Genomic DNA, 20,338 nt, shown 5'->3' with positions numbered 1-20,338 from the left:
GACATCCTCCCACCGACATCCTCCCATCCTGTCACTCTGATGATGCAGGGAGATGCAGTGTTCACCCACTGTGTGTTGGGTAAGACAGAGAGATGGAGAGAGAGAAGAGAGAGGGTTGGTCTGCTGTGACTGTAGGCTACAAAGGGCCGGGATAAGATGCAGAATCTAGATGCTGATGTGTGTGTGTGTGTGCCCGCGCGCACATAAGGCATTAGATGGATAACAGGTCGAACAGATATATTTTTAGCCTGTGTGGTAGAGGAAGGTGAGCACCTCACAAGAGACAGAAAGAGGGAGGAGAGGATAAAGGGAAGACAAGAATGCATTAAATTCGGGTCCTCTCAATACCTATCTATGGACGACCTTCAACAAATTGTACCTCAGCTTGTATCCATCCATCATCCTATTACAGACTACAAATATCCCCCATCTGACAGGTCTACAGAAGATGTTTTCATTATCCATGACATTATCCATGACAGTGCACTGAACACAGACACACAACATACAGACATTGATGGTACTGACACTGACATGCAGAGATGACGTCATACACAAAAAACAAACATTCACAAATAAACAATAGAGCAACATTCCATCCTTTAAATCAGGGCTAATCCATACCAACTGCTGACTCATTTCACTTTCAAAGCCTCTCTTCTTGAGGATGGTAATTTCATCATTCTCTCCTACCCTAAGAGCGACACACATTGTGCCTTCTCTGAGCACAGGCTCAACACAAGCACATCAGGGGTCAAATAAACTGATCTGTAGACTGGCACATCGATATACTGTATAAAAAAAAAGAAATTAAAAAAAGAGGTCAACGTTGGGTCAATATGAGCTTAGAAAGCAGAACGCTGGCATGGGGATGATTGCATCATCAGAATATGCTTAGCATTTTGCATTGTTTACATTGACCCCAATGATACTTAAGAACAGGGTAAAAAAGGGTCCACTTTCTCAATGTTTTTCTTAAAGCTACATGTGTGGCCAAAAACGGATCAGTAATCATTTGCAATAACTTATTGCCATTTAGTTACAGCTGTATTGGATTTCTCTAAATGATTTGTTTGATTTCTCCTTCACCCTTTCATGTTTTCTCTTTTGATCCAGCTCTTTACATACATTTTTGTTTTGCGCCATTTCTCTCTCCAGTCTCCTACATAGAAACATTTCAGTGACTGTATTGAAAAGGGCCTTTATCAAGATCGAACTAAAGATCTCCATGGAAACCAAACAGACAAAAGCCTTTGTTGCAAACTGAAAATGGTACAGTGTTCCATCTCGGCCTACTCCACAAGGCTGCCAAGCATAACACAAAGGCAAGTCCAAGACAATCTTATTTTACAATTTACTTGATCAAGGGATAGGAAAAGAAAAACAGTGATAGTTCACATAGGAATTGAAAACCAATGAAGGGTTAAAAACAAATATTTTCAGTTAAAGGGTTTTGTGAAACAGCAGACGATTTGTAGTTTTATAGTATACTCTAAACTAAAGCACTTATATAAACTTAGTTTGCTATTCATTTGTAAATATATCATCGTCACAGCCTGAACCTCTGAAAACAGGGATCGGATCTACAGTGCCTTCGGAAAGTATTCAGATCCATTATGCTAAAATTGATTATAATTTTTTTACCTCAATATACACACAATATCCCATAATGACAAAACGAAAACAGGTTTTCAGAATTTTTGCTAATTAAAAAAAATGTGCATAAGTATTCAGCCCCTTTGCTATGAGACTCGAAATTGAGCTCAGGTGCATCCTGTTTCCATTGATCATCCTTTCTACAATTTGATTGGTGGTAAATTCAATTAATTGGACATGATTTGGAATGGCACACAACTGTCTATATAAGGACCCACAGTTGACAGTGCATGTCAGAACAAAACCAAGGCATGAGGTCAAAGTAATTGTCCGTAGAGCTCCGAGACAGGTTTGTGTCGAGGCACAGATCTAGGGAAGTGTAACACAACATTCCTGCAGCATTGAAGGTCCCCAAGAACACAGTGGCCTCAATCATTCTTAAATGGAAGATGTTTGGAACCACCAAGACTCTTCCTAGAGCTGGCAGCCCAGCCAAACTGAGTAATTGGAGGAGAAGGGCCTTGGTCAGGGAAGTGACCAAGAACCCGATGGTCACTCTGTCAGAGCTCCAGAGTTACTCTGTGGAGATGGAAGAACCTTCCAGAAAGAGAACCATCTCTGTAGCACTCCACCAATCACGCCTTTATGGCAGTGGCCAGACGGAAGCCATTCCTCAGTAAAAGGCAGCCAGCTGGGAGCCAGCTGGGAGTTTGCCAAAAGGCACCTAAAGACTCTCAGACCATGAGAAACAAGATACTCTGGTCTGATGAAACCAAGATTGAACTCTTTGGCCTCAATGCCAATTGTCACGTTTGAGGGAACCTGTCACCAGCCCTACGGTGAAGCATGGTGGTGGCAGCATCATGCTGTGGGGATGTTTTTCAGTGGCAGGGACTGGGAGACTAGTCAGGATCGAGGCAAAGATGAACAGAGTAAAGTACAGAGAGATCCTTCATGTAAACCTGCTCCAGAGCGCTCAGGACCTCAGACTGGGGATGAAGGTTCACCTTCCAACAGGACAACAACCCTAAGCACACAGCCAAGACAATGCAGGAGTGGCTTCAGGACAAGCCTCTGAATTTCCTTGAGTGGCCCAACTAGAGCCCAGACTTGAACCCGACCGAACAACTCTGGAGAGACCTGCAAATAACTGTGCAGCCACGCCCCCCATTCAGCCCTGTATACTTTGAAGAGACACTGGTTGCAGTTTCCTTCTCTGTCAAACCCAATAGCAGGCTCAGAAAGCTCTCTCACTGCAACCTCCTTGACATCATCCACACTAACCAGGTTTCCATTCAACCACTTCATGGAGATGAATTACCTAAAGCATCAAAAAAGTCACGACCAGGCTGATGGAAACAGGAAAAGCTGCTACATATTTATAAATGCCGACAGACATTGTTTGTTCGACATGGAGTGATCTTTTTGTGTCTCTAAAATTAATTAGGTAATAACCATCATTTTTTTGTCAATTTGTACTCACACGATGATATGTTGTGTAGTCCTCCCACTACGTCTCGGGAAAGCATGTAGTTTATTAGGCTACAGATGAAATTAATTATTAACTTCACAGGGTGGTGAAAGTGCACACACACAAAGGAGTTTGACGCTCCTTTCCAATAAATATTGAGGGTCTTATTCTGGTGACATGATGATAGATGATTGGCTGCCGTTTGACAACTAAAAATAATCTCACTTATCCATAATAATCTCATCATGTAGGTAGCCTACCCGCACTGTATCTGCCAGCTGTTGGCAAGAGCGCAGGTGCCAAGACCAGAGTGGGCACATTTGTGACAAAACAATCACTAGAGTTGAAAATGCGATGGAAACCCATTTAACTTTTTATTCAGTACATGGGAATTTAACCGAATTTAACCGCAAAAGTTATTTGTATGTGCACTACATCATCACGCACAGACTTTAATCTGCAACACATTTGATGATGTAAAAATGTCGCCATTTGGATGGAAACCTAGCTACAGTCAGCCTCACTTAAAGCTTGAGTATTCCTGATGCTTTAGAAAAGCCAGGCACAGGATAGTATTCTGCACCCACACAATCTATCTTAACATTACCATACATTATTACCTGCCCTGAGGGACACAGCTGGATGGATCATTCACTACGCCCACTCAAACATCCTCACTGTGCACCTGATTTTACTTTATAGATTATGACAGCTCTACTTAGTCACACGTATACATTTCAAGTTTTCACATTCACGCACATAGGATTTAGCTTTTGGGTTATTTCATCATTTTTACTCCCATTCCTAGAGGAGACACCCACACGTACTGTATATGTGTAAAGGCTGAAAGCGCATCATTAGAAGCTTAAGCAAATAAATTCACTAGCACATATCGCCCACACAAACACATCCAGTAATTGTACACTCCTTCAAGCTTTAGATCATACAACAAATTTGACCTCACTTCCTCTCTCTACATAGCTACTACAGGGGATTTCCATGTAAAAAAGCTCCATGAGCACTAACATGTGAAGAAGTTCATAAGAGCACATCAAATTTGGGGTCAAATGAAAGCTAAGAGTCTATATTTTTGAGAAGTGCAGCTATATACTGTAGGCTATATAGTTATACAGTGCCTTAATAAAGTATTCATACCCCTTGACTTATTCATAATTTTGTTGTGTTACAGCCTGAATTCAAAATGTATTAAAACATATTTTTTCACTCATTTACACACAATACCCATACCTACAAAGAGAAAACATGTTTTTCGAAAATGTTACAAATTAAATGAAATACAGAAATATCAAATTTACATAAGTATTCACACTCCTGAGTCAATAAACGTTAGAATCACCTTTGGCAGCAATTACAGCTGTGGGTCTTTTTCTTCTTCTTCTTCTTCTTCTTCTTTCTTTTCCAAATTCTTCAAGCTCTGTAAAGTTGGTTGTTGATCATTGATAGACAGCCAGTTTTAAGTCTTGTCATAGATTTTAAAGCCAATTTAAGTCAAAATTGTAACTAGGCCACTCAGGAACATTCAATGTCGTCATGGTAAGCAACTCCAATGTGTATATTTGGCCTTTAGGTTATTGTCCTGCTGAAAGCTAAATTTGTCTCCCAGTGTCTGTCTAGCATTCAAAAAACCTCCCTGGTCCTTTCCAATGAAAGCATACCCATAACATGATGCAGACACCACCATGCTTGAAAATATGAAGAGGGGTAACTCATTGATGTGTTGTGTTGGATTTGCCCCAAACATAATGCTTGGTATTCAGGACATAAAGTTAATTTCTTCGTCAAATTTATTTCAGTTTTACTTTAGCGCCTTATTGGAAACAGGATGCATGTTTTGAAATATTTAAATTCTGTACAGGCTTCCTTCTTTTCACTCTGTCATTTAGGTTTGTATTGTGGAGAAACTGGGCCGTCATTGTAAGTAGGGCGTCATTGTAAATAAGAATTTGTTCTTAACCGACTTGCCTAATTAAATAAATGTTCAATAAAAAATAAGACATCTACAATGTTTTTGATCCATCCTCAGTTTTCTCCTATCACAGCCATTAAACTCTGTAACTGTTTTAAAGTCACCATTGATCTCATGGTGAAATCCCTGAGCAGCTTCCTTCCTCTCTGGCAACTGAGTTTGTTAAGGATACCTGTATCTTTGTAGTGACTTTGTATTGATACACCATCCAAAGTGTAATTTACAACTTCACCATGCTCAAAGGGTTATTCAATGTCTGCTTTTTTTTACCCATCTAACAATAGGTGCCCTTCTTTGCGAGGCACTGGAAAACCTGCCTGTTCTTTGTGGTTGAATCTGTATTTGAAATTCACTGCTCGACCGAGGGACCATAATTGTATGTGTGGGGTACAGAGATGAAGCAATCATTAAAAAATAATGTTAAACACTATTAGTGCAACTTCTTATGTTACTTGTTAAGCAAGTTTTTGCTCCTGAACTTATTTAGGCTTGCCATAACAAAGGGTTTGAATACTTACTGACTCAAGACATTTCAGCTTAACATTTTTTATTAATTTGTAAATATTTCTAAAAACATAATTATTCTCCCTCCCTCCCTCCCATAACCAGCCCGCTCACCCACTGAGCACCGGACTTCCAAAAGTAGTTGAAATTTGGTCAGTCCAAATCTGAACCAATCAAAGACATCTGTTTCACAAGTTTGGACAGCACAGTAAAGTAGAGATCAGTACAAAACAGTACAGTAGAGTTTAGCACAGTAAAGGACAGTAGAGTATAAGTCAGTAGAATACAGTAATGTAGAGTAGAGTTTAGTAGAGTACACTAAAGTAGAGTACAGTATAATTTACTGAACTCTACTCTACCATGCCGTACCGTACTCTACTGTGCTGTACTGTGATGTCTAAACTTGTGAAACAGAGACATCTATGATTAGTACCAAAATTGGTCTTGTTTGAGGGTTGGAGCTCATTAGAATAATAGCCAGTGTCTACCTTTGTGTACCTATTCAGCATACATCACCATGAAGAGAATGACTTTCATAATTATGCATTTCTGTATAGTACAGATTAGGGACCCATGATGTCATTCTGTTACTATCGTCCTGTTACCAGGTGTTAATCCACTTCACTTATTATATAACCAAAATAGATTTCATATCATAGCTGACACCCCATTCTTTCTGCAGACATCTTTAAATCTTAATTCAGAGTAGATATTTAACAGTTTTTTGTAAAACGTGGTCAAATAAACTGTGGAACATTTTACCGTCCTTTTGTTGCCAAAATTGACTTGTGCACAGTTCTTCGGGTAAATGTGTTTTTGAAAATGGATTTAAAAATGTAACTTTGCAATCAAGGCTTTTTGTTTGTCATACTTTTAAAGTGAAAAAATTTGAGTCTCAGCGTCATTTTGTTACCGTGGAATTGCCCTACAGTAAAACACTGACTAAATATGTGGGTCATGCTTGTCACCTGCTTTGGCACAATCAAGTCAAATGAGACTTTCCCATTCATTCTGACAGAAGAGGAAAACTGTCCAGAACTTTTCTGAATGATTCAGTGAGTGGTTCTATCTACAACATCTGGGCTATGTTGGACAGCTGTTGAGTTTCATCGAGATTGCTTGGAGAAAGACAGTCCAAGGTCGCCAAGGTACACAAACAGCACTTTGAAGTGACAGAGTCTCTGGAACAGAGTGTCAACATTCTTAGCGCAGCACGCTAACCCTTCACTTCATAGTATGACAAAATGAAGACTATGTTACCCTTGGCTCCTGAGAGACAGGGAATTTCTCAAGTCAGTTGTGGACACATCATTCAGGCTTGTGGGGCTATTCTATCCAAGCTATAAGCCACTCCTGTAATATTTTTCAAGGTGAAGCCTACCCCACACCAGTGCCCAGATAAGGGAGGCTAACTTCAGGACATTAACTATTCTGTTCCAGGATCCACTGTGGAATGCCTCCAGTCGATTTACTAAAAATCTATCCAGACCATAATATGCATTCTTTGATAATAATTTATACCATATAAAAGGGAGGACAGGTCCAAACTGGTGACCCTAAGGTCACAATAACATCTGGGATATAGGACTATAGTGTGGAGAATTACACCAGACGGTCAGACACTGAAGAGAATAACATAATGACACCAATAAAATACCAAAACCTCGGTCACAAGATATTTTGGGGGTTTTCCATGTCAAACATTCCAGCCTGGTTATTAGGTTATCCAATAAATGGACAGCTAATGTCTTAAGCAGTTGCTATGTCTTTTGTGATTATGTCTAAAATATATGTCAGTTTCTGTCTGAGAGCTGAATGTCTTCTCTGAGGCTTATGTAGGCACAATAACAGAATTCACCAAGGAATAGCAGTCACTTATAGATAACTATAAGCAAGATGGAGATAGATATCCTTTTCTTAACTCCTATCGAAACACGTTGACATAGAATGTTCATGTGTCATACAGTGCCTTCGGAAAGTATACAGACCCCTTGACTTTTTCCACATTTTGTTAGGTTACATCAGTCTACACACAATGCCCCATAATGATAAGTAAAAACAGTTTTTCTTTTAATGTTAGCAAATATCACATTTACATAAGTATTCAGACCCTTTACTCAGTACTTTGTTGAAGCACCTTTGGCAGCGATTACAGCCTTGAGTCTTCTTGGGTATGACGCTACAAGCTTGGCACACCTGTATTTGGGGTGTTTCACCCATTCTTCTCTGCAGCTATTTTCAGGTCTCTCCAGCGATGTTCGATCGGGGTCAAGTCTGGGCTCTGGCAAGGACATTCAGAGACATGTCCCGAAGCCACTCCTGCGTTGTCTTGGCTGGTTGCTTAGAGTCGTTGTCCTGTTAGAAGGTGAACCTTCGCCCCAGTCTGAGGTCCTGAGCCCTCTTGAGCAGGTTTTCATCAAGGATCTTTCTGTAGCCTGCAGAAATGTTTTGGTACACAGATCTATGCCTCGACACAATCCAGTCTCTGAGCTCTACGGACAATGGCTTGGTTCTTGCTCTGACATGCACTGTCAACTGTGGGACCTTATATAGACAGGTGTGTCTTTCCAAATCTTTCCAAATCATGTCCAATCAATTGAATATATCACAGGTGGACTCAAATCAAGTTGTAGAAACAATGGAAACATCAATGGAAACATGATGCACCTGAGCTCAATTTCGAAACTCATAGCAAAGGGTCTGAATACTTATGTAAATAAGGTATCTTTTTTTATTTTTATTAATACATTTACAAAAATGTCTAAAAACCTGTTTACGCTTTTTTCATTTTGGGGTATTCTGTGTAGATTGCTGAGGATGTTTTATTTGATTTAATCCATTATAGAATATGGTGGTAATGTAACAAAATGTGGAAAAAGTCAAGGCGTCTTTATACTTTCTGAAGAAAATCTGATAGCGGGATAATGTTTAAACTGTTTATATTTACGAGCCAATAATTGTGTCAAACTACACTCATACTCATGATTCTTAACAGGCATCATCTCAAACACTAAGAGTGATTAGGAATTGTGTCTGGGCGACTGGGCGGGCAGTCCTTCAGTGACCTAGTATGCCTCTGCATGGTGATTATTCACTCTCCACAGCTCCCATGGTGATCCCATGGTGCTGGCGTCAAGGGACTGATAACAAACTCCCTTTGTGGCCCTGCAGAGTCAAACCAGAGCCTGGCTGGAATCAAGTCAGTCATTCACTGGCTTCCGGACACCTCTGCAATGTCATGTGCCGTAAAAGAATGTCAGACACAGCGCACTGACTGTCCCTGCTGAGAGGGGAGAAGGGAGAGGGTGTGTGCCCATGCCTTTGGAAACGGAGGTAATCCTAAGTACATCCAACAGCCAATAAAAGAAAGTGCACACTTCTCAATAGTTCCAGAGGCCAATCATTGGAAGTGATTGCAGTGCAGTATTGTCACTCTGAAAATGACATCATTGACCAGACAAACTCTGCTGCAGTATTTGCCTTTGGTGATAAAATTACAAAATCTATTAAAGTCTTTCTGGACAATATAAACATCAAATTGCACAACACCCTCATTGAATACATTGATTCATTCATTCCCTCTGCTAATAAACTGAAATATGGAGACTGATTTTCCACTCCCCCCCTCCTCCCTTCTTCATATGAGGATTCCAAGAGATGAGAACATGTGGCAGTGAGACAGTGAGAGTGCAGCGAGGGCCACAGTGGGACCAGTGGAGTGGAATCGAGGGTCCCACACGTCATCACCTCATTAGACTGAGGGCCCTGAGGAGCCTACAGGGCCGTGTCTAATGATCCAGTGAATATGGGATGCGTGTTGGAGCTGTGATAAACCTACTCAAGGGAGTTCTCTGGCATGCCAAATATGACGAGTGGGTCTGTTTTTTAAAATAGCTGGGTATATACATACGTACTTCAATGGATGGTGCCCAGATTATTATAATATCTTCAGTCTAGCCAGCCCAACTGTGACAGTCAGCCTGGAGAAGCCTCTTAACCAACCAAGGCTATGGTCTTACCGACCTACGTAGAGGGAGATTCTCACCTGACGAGGGCTCAGCCAATCATATGAACCCAAAGTGTGTTACCATTAATAAAATATGTTGATGTTAGTGTGTTTGTGCAAATCAGATGAATGCACAGAAAGTATCCGGTTGTGCCGGTCTCCATCGTGTTCATTCGTGTTCAGTTCAGATAGCACTCATGTTGGTCAACAGCACTAGCAATATTACAGTATTCTCCTGGTAAATACACTCCTGTTTTGTGGATGAATTATGAATAAAGACCTGAGTGTATGTGGGGGTGGGGATGTGTGCGTCTCTCATGATCAATAGCAAGCGTGCACTGAGGAAAACCGCTCTCTGACCTCCCTTCGTCCGTAGTAACACAGTAGGCTTTATTCAGAGGAAGAGAGATGTCACACTATTGGGTCAGCCACAGCCTCTAGCCACTGCTTACTGGGCTTCAATGTGGAGGTGATGGTAGAGGAAAACCCTTCTCATAAACAGCAATGGTGAAATAAATGAACTATTTTCCTTTTCCATTAATAAAATGGGTTTCATCAACACTGACCTAAGGAGAGCAAGTGACTATAACAGGCAGAAATACATTGGCATATAGATTTTATTTGTACAGCAGTATCAAACCAGTACTTTCCAAACCATAGCAGTTATTTTCAGTACCATTATCAGATCTGATGGGCATGTTGGTACCTCGTATGCATGTTCATGAGGGCAGAAATAGTCTACCACATTTAAAAAGACTTTCTGGAAGATTAGCATACTTTTTAGCCAGTAGTTCTCAAAGTAGAGGTCAAGAGCCAAAATGGGCCCCCGAAAATTGCTTACTACATCATGTATGTGCAGATATGTGCAATAAGTGATTGCTCTCTCTCTCTCTCTCTGCTGTGTTACTGAGCCGTTGGGCTACCTCATGGGATAATGCTGGCGAGATCTGGGCCAGCTTTATTCTTTCATTGTGCAACTTATCAATGTGCATCTTGCTAGCTGTCACCAGAGAGGAAGAGGTGAAGCGAGAGGTTTTACTCTGCCCAAAATCTGTCCACAAAAATAAGACCATGAAGTGAGGAATTTCTGTATGGAAGTCAATGAGAGATTGTCAAATTTGGGCTAATTTTCTACATGGCGCTTATTTTATTGAATAGAAGTTTTGTAATGGTTTGGTTGTTACAAATTCTTCTTTAAGCAATAACTTTTTTCTTGCCACTCTTCTGTAAAGCCCAGCTCTGTGGAGTGTACAGCTTAAAGTGGTCCTATGGAGAGATACTCCAATCTCCGCTGTGGAGCTTATTCTTTCCATTTTTTAATAATGGATTTAATGGTGCTCCGTGGGATGTTCAAAGTTTCTGATATTTTTTTTATAACCCAACCCTGATCTGTACTTCTCCACAACTTTGTCCCTGACCTGTTTAGAGAGCTCCTTGGTCTTCATCGTGCCGCTTGCTTGGTGGTGCCCCTCGCTTAGTGGTGTTGCAGACTCTGGGGCCTTTCAGAACAGGTGTATATATACTGAGATCATGTGACAGATCATGTGACGCTTAGATTGCACACAAGTGGACTTTATTTAACTAATTATGTGACTTCTGAAGGTAATTGGTTGCACCAGATCTTATTTACGGGCTTCATAGCAAAGGGGGTGAATACATAGACATGCACCACCTTTGCATTTAAAAGAAAATGAATTTTACTTCACCAATTTGGACTATTTTGTGTATGTCCATTACATGAAATCCAAATAATATAAAAATCCATTTAAATTACAGGTTGTAATGCAACAAAATAGGAAAAATGCCAAGGGGGATGAATACTTTGCAGGGCACTGTATCTGCCCTCTCATTGGCTAGAATGGTCCCACCTGATCTCGCCTCCTCCCTTTAATCTTTGAAGAAGTATTTCCATTGTTAGAGTAGTCACTTGACTATCTTTTCAATATAATAAACACTCTTTCCTGTCACTCAAAATGGTGAGGGCCTGAAGTTTATTGGCTGGAACTCGAATTGCTAGGGGGCTGGCACATGTGGGCCAAGCTTGCAGTACTCAAAATGGCGCCACCCAGCTTCCAGAAAACAGTTGCTTTCAAACTAGGGATTTCATGGGTAATTGAGGTAAAACAGTATTTCTGCTCATAGATTATGCATGTATGAAGTACACGTTCACACATCCAGCCCAAACCGAGAGGTTTAAAAAATACTTGTGTAGTTGCCAAAGTTCCGGGAAAGTCTCTTTAATCAGAAAGGATGCCAATATATTGATGCACCCCTATTGAAAGCCAAAAACTATATAACTCTAGCCAGCGCACAGGCAGAAACAGTGCATATTCCAGGCACACAATGGTCTGGATACCATTACTCTCCCACCCACTCTCCTCTCAGAGTACAAACAGTCAAATGTTAACTCCCTCAATCCCTGTTGCCAAAAATCTCTTCTCCCTCTGTCCCAAAAACAGCCACTCCTTTCCATGCATGGGTGGGGGACAGGGAGGGGGGGTGGGAGGCTGGCGGCGGGCCACAGGCTTTAGGGATCGAGGGTCTCTGAAGCCAGAGCCTAAATAATATAACCAGACAGTTTTGATCTGTGCTTAGAGGGCAAAGTCATTAACGGTTAATGTCCACAGGCGCAGCTGAGAGGAGAATAGAGGAAGGGTAAGAGGACAGAGAATGCCAAGCAAACAAAAGAGAAGGATATGATATCTCCCTTATGCTATACTTCTGCTCCCTGCTAGCTGTTTGACAGGCAAGGTGTCTACAGCACTAGTCAGTATCAAAGCATACCTTAGTAAAACCTCCCACCCAGGAGTCCGTTTAGGTGGTGTAGCAGAAGGGAGAACGATAGGGTAGCTCGGGGCGGGCACTCCTCCAGCCCACCAGCACCGCTCACATTTCTCAACACTTGACGACAACGTATTTTTGTGGATCTCGGCCACTTTCATGTTACGGCTGGTATGCCATTAACCCAGGTTTAACAAATGAGAGGATAATCCCCTAACAGACAAACCTCGTGGTACAGTAAATAAACCAGGCATTAAAAGCGACCAGTCATCCAGTTGGCTTCTGGTCCGATATCAGGCAAGATGAACAGCTGGGTAACTTTCACACCACTGAGCCGGGTAACTGAGACTTTGCCAAATGCACTGTGGATATTTCATTTCAGAAGAGCGCTTCCCTGTCCTGAATAATAAAAGTAAAATTTAAAGAAACCGATGCCAAATATGTTAAATTGAAGAACAAGGTTACATACAGCACAAAAATATATATCAGTTCTTTGTCTGATCAAAGAAAGGAAATGTTCTATCGCAGTTCCCTGGTCAAATTTAGACAATTTTAAAAGCAATGAAGTCCTGGACAAAATCACTAGTGAAAGAGATCCGACATGAAGAAAGCAAGATGACCCTCACATCCCTCCAGCCAGGTAACGCAGGCAGATCTAGTTTCCCAGATATACACATTTGCACAAATCTGATAGAGAATTAGTCCTCAAAATAATTCCCTTTCCCCTGCACAGCAGAATAGAACCATTGACAGTTTTGCGCTTTACAGATGGCTCGATTCACAGCACAGACGCATCAACTGTGAACAACACATTTCACAAGGTTGTGCAGCATAACCTGAATTCAATTCATTGCTGCTCATGGGCTTGGACTGAAAAAAGTACATTACATAAAACTATAATTTGGGAGAAAATAAGGCCCAAGAGAAATAAGACTGATGACCCAAAGCATCTCTCCTTTGGTACAGTCCTTCAGTCCAGCAGAGGAATGCCAAAACACTGGGCAGAAAAGCAGGGCCGAAGTCAGAATGGCAACTACGAACAACAATAGCGATAGCATGATGTCAATGATATAAAGAGTAGTAAAAAACATAGAAATACTGTTTGTACAGCTTAAACTACTGGTGTCTAGCCTTAATAACAAACAAGAAGCCAAACCAAACTGTAACAGAGAGTGTTGAGTACTAGGGAGAGGCAGAATTATGCAGTAATCAAAATCATACATCAACTAATCTCAAATGAACAAGGCATCCAGACAGTTCAGCCCATACAGACCCAGAGGACTGGAGCCCTGCCCAGCATTTTATGTCAAATATGTCACCATGGAAACCCTCATAAGCACTTTGGCTGTCCTTGGGGACTAGCCAAGCCCGCCATACACAACTCCCAAAGTGGGGCGGACATTTTGTGGTTAATGGGAGTAAGGGCCAGTGATGGGACGTTTAAATGGAGGATTTAGGATGGGCGGTCTTGTTTTGAATATCCTCTTTTTTCCCCAGCTTAACATTGTGGCTTAGCCACATGCACACAGCAAGAGGACGTCCACAATGTAAATAAACAGTGAACCCTCCTCAGCAAAATACACTTCACACATAAATCCGGTCTCTGATAGCACACGGAAGGGCTCAGCGCATTGCATAATGGGCTGCTGAATGTTCATGTGGAAAGTGAAAACACGTTTACAGGAAGCTCCTAATGATCATCTGAATTGTGTTTGGGATCTTGGCTGCTTCATCTGGCTCCACTGAGGCGGAACAGTGCACCACGCTGAACGGGAGCTTTGCTGAGAGACCGGTTGGGACAGGAGCAAGGGAAAGGACTCCTGGGAGCTATATCTGGGGAGAGAAATCATGTTGTGTTGAAGCTACAAGTCTGCCTAAACTCTTTGTAAACCACAAACTGTCAGCAATTCTATCAATGTTATTAATGCTACTTATTAATGCTACAGTCACTGAAATAACACTCATTGTCTTGCATGGAAAAGGGATTCTTCAAATTTCTCACCACTTTAGTCAGGAAGTGAAGGGTGCAAATTTCCATTCCTCTGAGATGGGAAGGAAGCACTTGAAACAAATAGGGTCAAGAGGACCTTTCAGAGCTCAAGATCTCTTATCTCCCTCCCCACCTAAATGAGGAAATCTGATATGGATGCACCAAGACATCCGAAACATAAGTCAATATATAGCAGGACAACCCAGCCAACAATTAACTACATGCAGGCTTGCAAGTCAAGGTTGACAAATGTTCACATGTGGAATCACAGGTAGAGAGAGTGTCTCCCCTTTCATCTTTTGGTTTCTTATGAGCACTCATAACACTTACTCACTGTCTCCATAAACCACACGTCCTACCTTTTGGGAAAACAAATATTTATCTACAGTGCTTAACCTCACCTGACTTTGACCGGCCACTGGGAGACCATATTTTGGATTAGACCTCAGGTTTTAATAACACTCCCACGCTGCATCTATCTAGCAGTTCTCTCTGTCTTGATGACATTTTCTTGGCTTTTGAAGCTTATCTCAGACATTTGCACGGCAGACAGCACAGGTTGTTCACATCTCAGACCAGGGTGGGACAGTATTGGTGCACAGCCAAGGAAAGGGGAGGAGGAACTAGATCCCTGAGACTCTACACAAGTTATTTGTAGCCATCTATTAGTAATATATTTCTTCTGTGTTCAAATCTAGGCTGTTACTGGTCAGCAGGTATCTGAATACTGCAGGGCACCGATTATTTTATTCATATTTGTTTATACAGTAATGCATTCCAATGATTGTATAAAACAGATGGAAAATGGGCTCAATAAAATCGTTTTTTCCCCATAAAACAATCATGATGAATATACTATAAGTCACTTTATAAAATCAGAAATGATCGAAGGTGTTTAGTACATAAGGACTTTAAAAAAAATGTTTTACCTTTATTTAACTAGGCAAGTCAGTTAAGAACAAATGATTATTTTCAATGATGGCCTAGGAACAGTGGGTTAACTGCCTGTTCAGGGGTAGAATGACAGATTTGTACCTTGTCAGCTTGGGGGTTTGAACTTGCAACCTTCCAGTTACTAGTCCAACGTCCACTAGGCTACCCTGACGCCACTATACACTATATAAAACATCAACAACACCTGCTCTTTCCATGACACAGACTGACCTGGTGAATCCAGGTGAAGCTATGATCCCTTATTGATGTCACTTGTTAAATCCACTTCAATCAGTGTAGATGAAGGGGAGGAAACAGGTTATAGAAGGATTATTAATCCTTGAGACAACTGACAAAATATTTAAGTGTCTTTGAACGGGGTATGGTAGTAGGTGCCAAGAACTGCAATTGGATTTTTCCCACTCAACAGTTTTCCATGTGGATCAAGAATGGTCCATCACCCAAAGGACATCCAGCCAACTTGACACAACTGTGGGAAGCATTGGAGTCCATTCCCCGACTAATCAAGGATGTTCTGAGGGCAAATGGGGGGGGGGTCCTAATGTTTGGTATGCTCAGGGTATAAAGTACACTTTTGGCAGCACCAGTGGGACCCAACACATTCCGAAATTCCTCCAATCCCCTGCCATATCTGTTATATATCCACAATGGATTTACACAGGCTTTCTGCAGCACGTCTCCCATTACATTACCACCTTCCGCAGCTACGTACAGAACAGAGAACAGGAAGAACACTCCCCTGAACTCCACCCTCCCTACAGTATGTGCTGTAACTCCTTCATAAATCTAGGAGGGTCATAGCTGAGCACTGAGTAGGTGCATGCACACACTCCAGCATCCTCAGTTTCTTCCATCAGTGAAGCCCTAGGCAAATCAACCGTCGGCACGCAAAGCTCCGGACAGATTAATCCATCACATCCATCACCCCCCCAGTGCATTGTGGAATGTCATATTACTCTATTCAGATTATATACGTGAGTCTCTGGGCATGCTCACATCACTCTGTTATTAGAGCAGGGCTGCACGGGAACTCAGCTGGGTTATCCAGTGGTCAGTATCCAGCATCACAGTGGAAACCAAGACCATGAAACGGCTAGTCCTAGTTCTCCTTACTCTCAGCTCTGATGTCAATCTCCTGCTGTGACATTATTGTCAGGTCAGCCAATCAAACAATCCCCCCTATCTCCTGGGCAATCAATTCTGGGTGGCCACTGTGAGCCATGTGGCTGAATGATGTGTACAAGGACACTCTCTGAGGGTTTTGCCAGTGGCCCCCACTTTTTTCCCAACATGCCAAGTGTATCTTTGGGAAAATAATACTCCAGGGGAAAATCTCCTCAATACTCCCTCTGCATAGCTCATCCCCCAACCCCCCAAATCCCACAGAGCCCCCAGCCTTAGTAAAAAAAAATGTTTTACTCTCATCATCCACAAACACAGGCACATTGAAAAACAAGCACACAGATCTCCAAACAAACACGTCATATGAAGGAGTATCTGGATGCAGCACTGTAGTAGGATATTACAGTACAATATTATTTTGGAAAAGCTTCTGCCATTATGCTGGTCAACATATGCAGTTGTTCCAGGGACCTCTAGCCCTAAGGCTGTAGAGGAGACAGGGCTTTACAGGACCCAGACAGCTTGTGTGTTGAGGCCATCAGCTGCTTTGTCATTATAACAGTATATTATTGACAATGGCGAGGCCCAACAAGTACTTGGCTGATCCTGATCCTCCTCCTAAGGGTGAGACTGGCACAACTTCAAAGCTCACAAGTACACACACACACACACACACACACACACACACACACACACACACACACACACACACACACACACACACACACACACACACACACACACACTACAGGGGGGCTAGGCTCTGAGGGGAACAGGTCAATTAGAGCAAATCTCAGCATGACTCCTTGATAGTAAACAGTTTTTCTAACCCCTGAAAGACAAAGGTTAACTCACAATGCTTCAAACCACAGCAAGGGACAGATAGTAGCGAAAGGTTGAACTGACCCAAGATGACTTCATTAACAGCCAGCAAGACAGGGACATTCACATACAGTTACTGTGAATAAAGGAGAAGAAAAGGCAGATAAAAAGGGAAAGGAACAACCCCAGTCCAGCTGCAGCAGAGTTTAAGACCCTCGCCTTATCGCAGGGGGACGTCTAATTGCTAATTTCCGTAGATTCATTCTGGGGCTCCGCCTGTACAGCTAATATCCACAACAACCTCCTGAAGCTCCTCTATCTACAGTGCAAGAAAAAGTATGTGAACCCTTTGGAAATACCTGGATTTCTGAATAAATTGGTCATAAAATTCGATCCGATCTTCATCTAGGTCACAACAAAAGACAAACACAGTCTGCTTAAACTAATAACACACAAACAATTATACATTTTGATGTCTTTATTGAACACACCGTGTAAACATTCACAGTGCAGGGTGGGAAAAGTATGTGAATCTTTGGATTTAATGAATGGTTGACCATCCTTTGGCAGCAATAACCTCAACCAAATATTTTCTGTAGTTGTGGATCAAACCTGCACTACGGTCAGGAGGAATTTTGGACCATTCTTCTTTACAAAACTGTTTCAGTTCAGCAGTATTCTTGGGATGTCTATTGTGAACTGCTCTCTTGAGGTCATGCCACAGCATCTCAATAGGGTTGAGGTCAGGACTCTGACTGGGCCACTCCAGAGGGCATATTTTCTTCTGTTGAAGCCATTCTGTTGTTGATTTACTTCTGTGTTTTGGGTCATTGTCCTGTTACATCACCCAACTTCTGTTGAGCTTCAATTTGCCGGACAGATAGCCTAACATTCTCCTGCAAAATGTCTTGATAAACTTGGGAATTTTCCGTTGATGATAGCAAGCTGTCCAGGCCTTGAGGCAGTAAAGCAGCCTCAAACCATGATCCTCCCTCCACCATACTTTACAGTTGGGATGAGGTTTTGATGTTGGTGTGCTGTACCTTTTTTTCTCCACACAAATTGTTGTGTTTTCGTTCCAAACAACTCAACTGTAGTTTCATCTGTCCACAGAATATTTTGCCAGCAGCACTGTGGAACATCCAGGTACAATTTGCAAACTTCAGACGTTCAGCAATGTTTTTTGGGGGACAGCAGTGGCTTCTTCCGTGGTGTCCTCCTATGAACACCATTCTTGTTTAGTGTTTTACGTATCATAGACTCGTCAACAGAGATTTGAGCATGTTCCAGAGATTTCTGTAAGTCTTTAGCTGACACTCTAGGATTCTTCTTAACCTCATTGAGCATTCTACGCTGTGCTCTTGCAGTCATTTTTGCAGGACGGCCACTCCTAGGGAGAGTAGCAACAGTGCTGAACTTTCTCCATTTATAGACAATTTGTTTTACTGTGGACTGATGCACACTAAGGCTTTTAGAGATTCTTTTGTAACCCTTTCCAGCTTTATGCAAGTCAACAATTCTTAATCTTAGGTCTTCTGAGATCTCTTTTGTTCAAGGCATGGTTCACATCAGGCAATGCTTCTTGTGAATAGCAAACTCAAATTTTGTGAGTGTTTTTTACAGGACAAGGCAGCTCTAACCAACATCTCCAATCTCACCTCATCGATTGGACTCCAGGTTAGCTGACTCCTGACTCCATTTAGCTTTTGGAGAAGTCATTAGCCTTGGGGTTCACATACTTTTTCCAACTTACACAGTGAATGTTTAAATAATGTATTCAATATAGACAAGAAAATACAGTCATTTGTGTGTTATTAGCTTAAGCACACTATGTTTGTCTATTGTTGTGACTTAGATGAAGATCAGATCAAATTGTATGACCAATTTATGCAGAACTCCAGGTAATTCCAAAGCGTTCACATACTTTTTCTTAGCACTGTAAAAGAGGTACTGAGCAAACACTGGGTTTCACATTGACTTTACCATTAACTCTTTCATATCACCCTCTCTCAAAGCCTCTGAATTCAAAGCAGAGGGGTTTGGCCTCTGTTTAAATGTAACTGTGTCGAAACATCTCATGAGCTCAAAAATGAAAAATAAACAAATGTATATTGGTGCTTCATTTTCATCTCCTTATGTTGACATTATGTGGGGGTGTTTGCAGAATGATTCTTTAGAGATAGAACAGATGAACAAAGAGTGTATGTCTCCTTGGCTAGCGTTTTACTCCCACTCTATACTATTATCCCAGAGCTGCTACATGTGGGAGTTTCTAGGGTTTCAGCTAATGTTGTATGTAACAGACACGCCTTTGGCCACATGAAAATCTAATTAAAGTAATCCCAGTGAAGGTCATGTCGCATCTCTCTCTCTCTCCCCCTCTAAGCAAATCGTTCCCCATCAGCAAAAGGCAAAAGCCTGAAGGTTAACGCAAAACATTCACAACAAATAGGGCTTCCCAATTAAAGATGCATTCTCAAACGTTTGTATAATTTCTGCCAGTAGTTTTGAAAGTGGGGCTCATGAGCCAAAACAGCTACCCATTGTTTTGTGTACTACTTCATCCATTTCGTGTGATATGTTACAAATCGAATTTGTGCAATATGTTATGAATTTTTTGTGCTTAAGATCCCAGAGTGAGTGTTTAATCAAATTCATATAAAAATCGCAGCATTGACATGTGCAATATCGATATGGCATGCATTATTTTGAAACGCCACTCAGCCGTCTGTTTATATAGTTTCCTCTGTCGCTTCTCTCCTCTGGCCAGACACACCAAGCCTTGCCCTCTGTCTCTCAAGCAGCGCAGTTCCTCCTCCTTGCTGTAAGATTCAACAGAATGATGCTGTATTCCACTTGGCTTCTTAATACAAGGGCTGAATTCAATCCGTATCGCCAAAGTTCAGTGTTGTAGCGCGCTTGAAATTTAAAAGGTAATTTTTTATTGAGCCAACATATGCAGTGTTTTTGCCGTGAATGCAGTCTCTGCTAACACAGGAACATTGCCTTTAAATGTCAATCTGGCTACAAGACGCGGAACGTCGGCGACGGATTGAATCCTAGGCCTAGGGCCATGCATGGGCCCTTGGGTGTGCACACAAAATG

The 20,338-nt window shown here is 41.7% G+C and overlaps 1 protein-coding gene across 1 annotated transcript in view; it reads right to left on the bottom strand.

The window, feature by feature from the left end:
* Window positions 1-20,338, bottom strand: part of LOC109899776 (spectrin beta chain, non-erythrocytic 1) — a 121,523-nt gene that overhangs the window by 94,133 nt on the left and 7,052 nt on the right. The window lies entirely within an intron of this gene.

Source organism: Oncorhynchus kisutch, linkage group LG11, assembly GCF_002021735.2.
Source record: "Oncorhynchus kisutch isolate 150728-3 linkage group LG11, Okis_V2, whole genome shotgun sequence".
NCBI classification, from domain to species: domain Eukaryota; kingdom Metazoa; phylum Chordata; class Actinopteri; order Salmoniformes; family Salmonidae; genus Oncorhynchus; species Oncorhynchus kisutch.
Note: the sequence above shows the minus strand (reverse complement) of the source record. Positions and strands in the feature narration are given on the sequence as shown.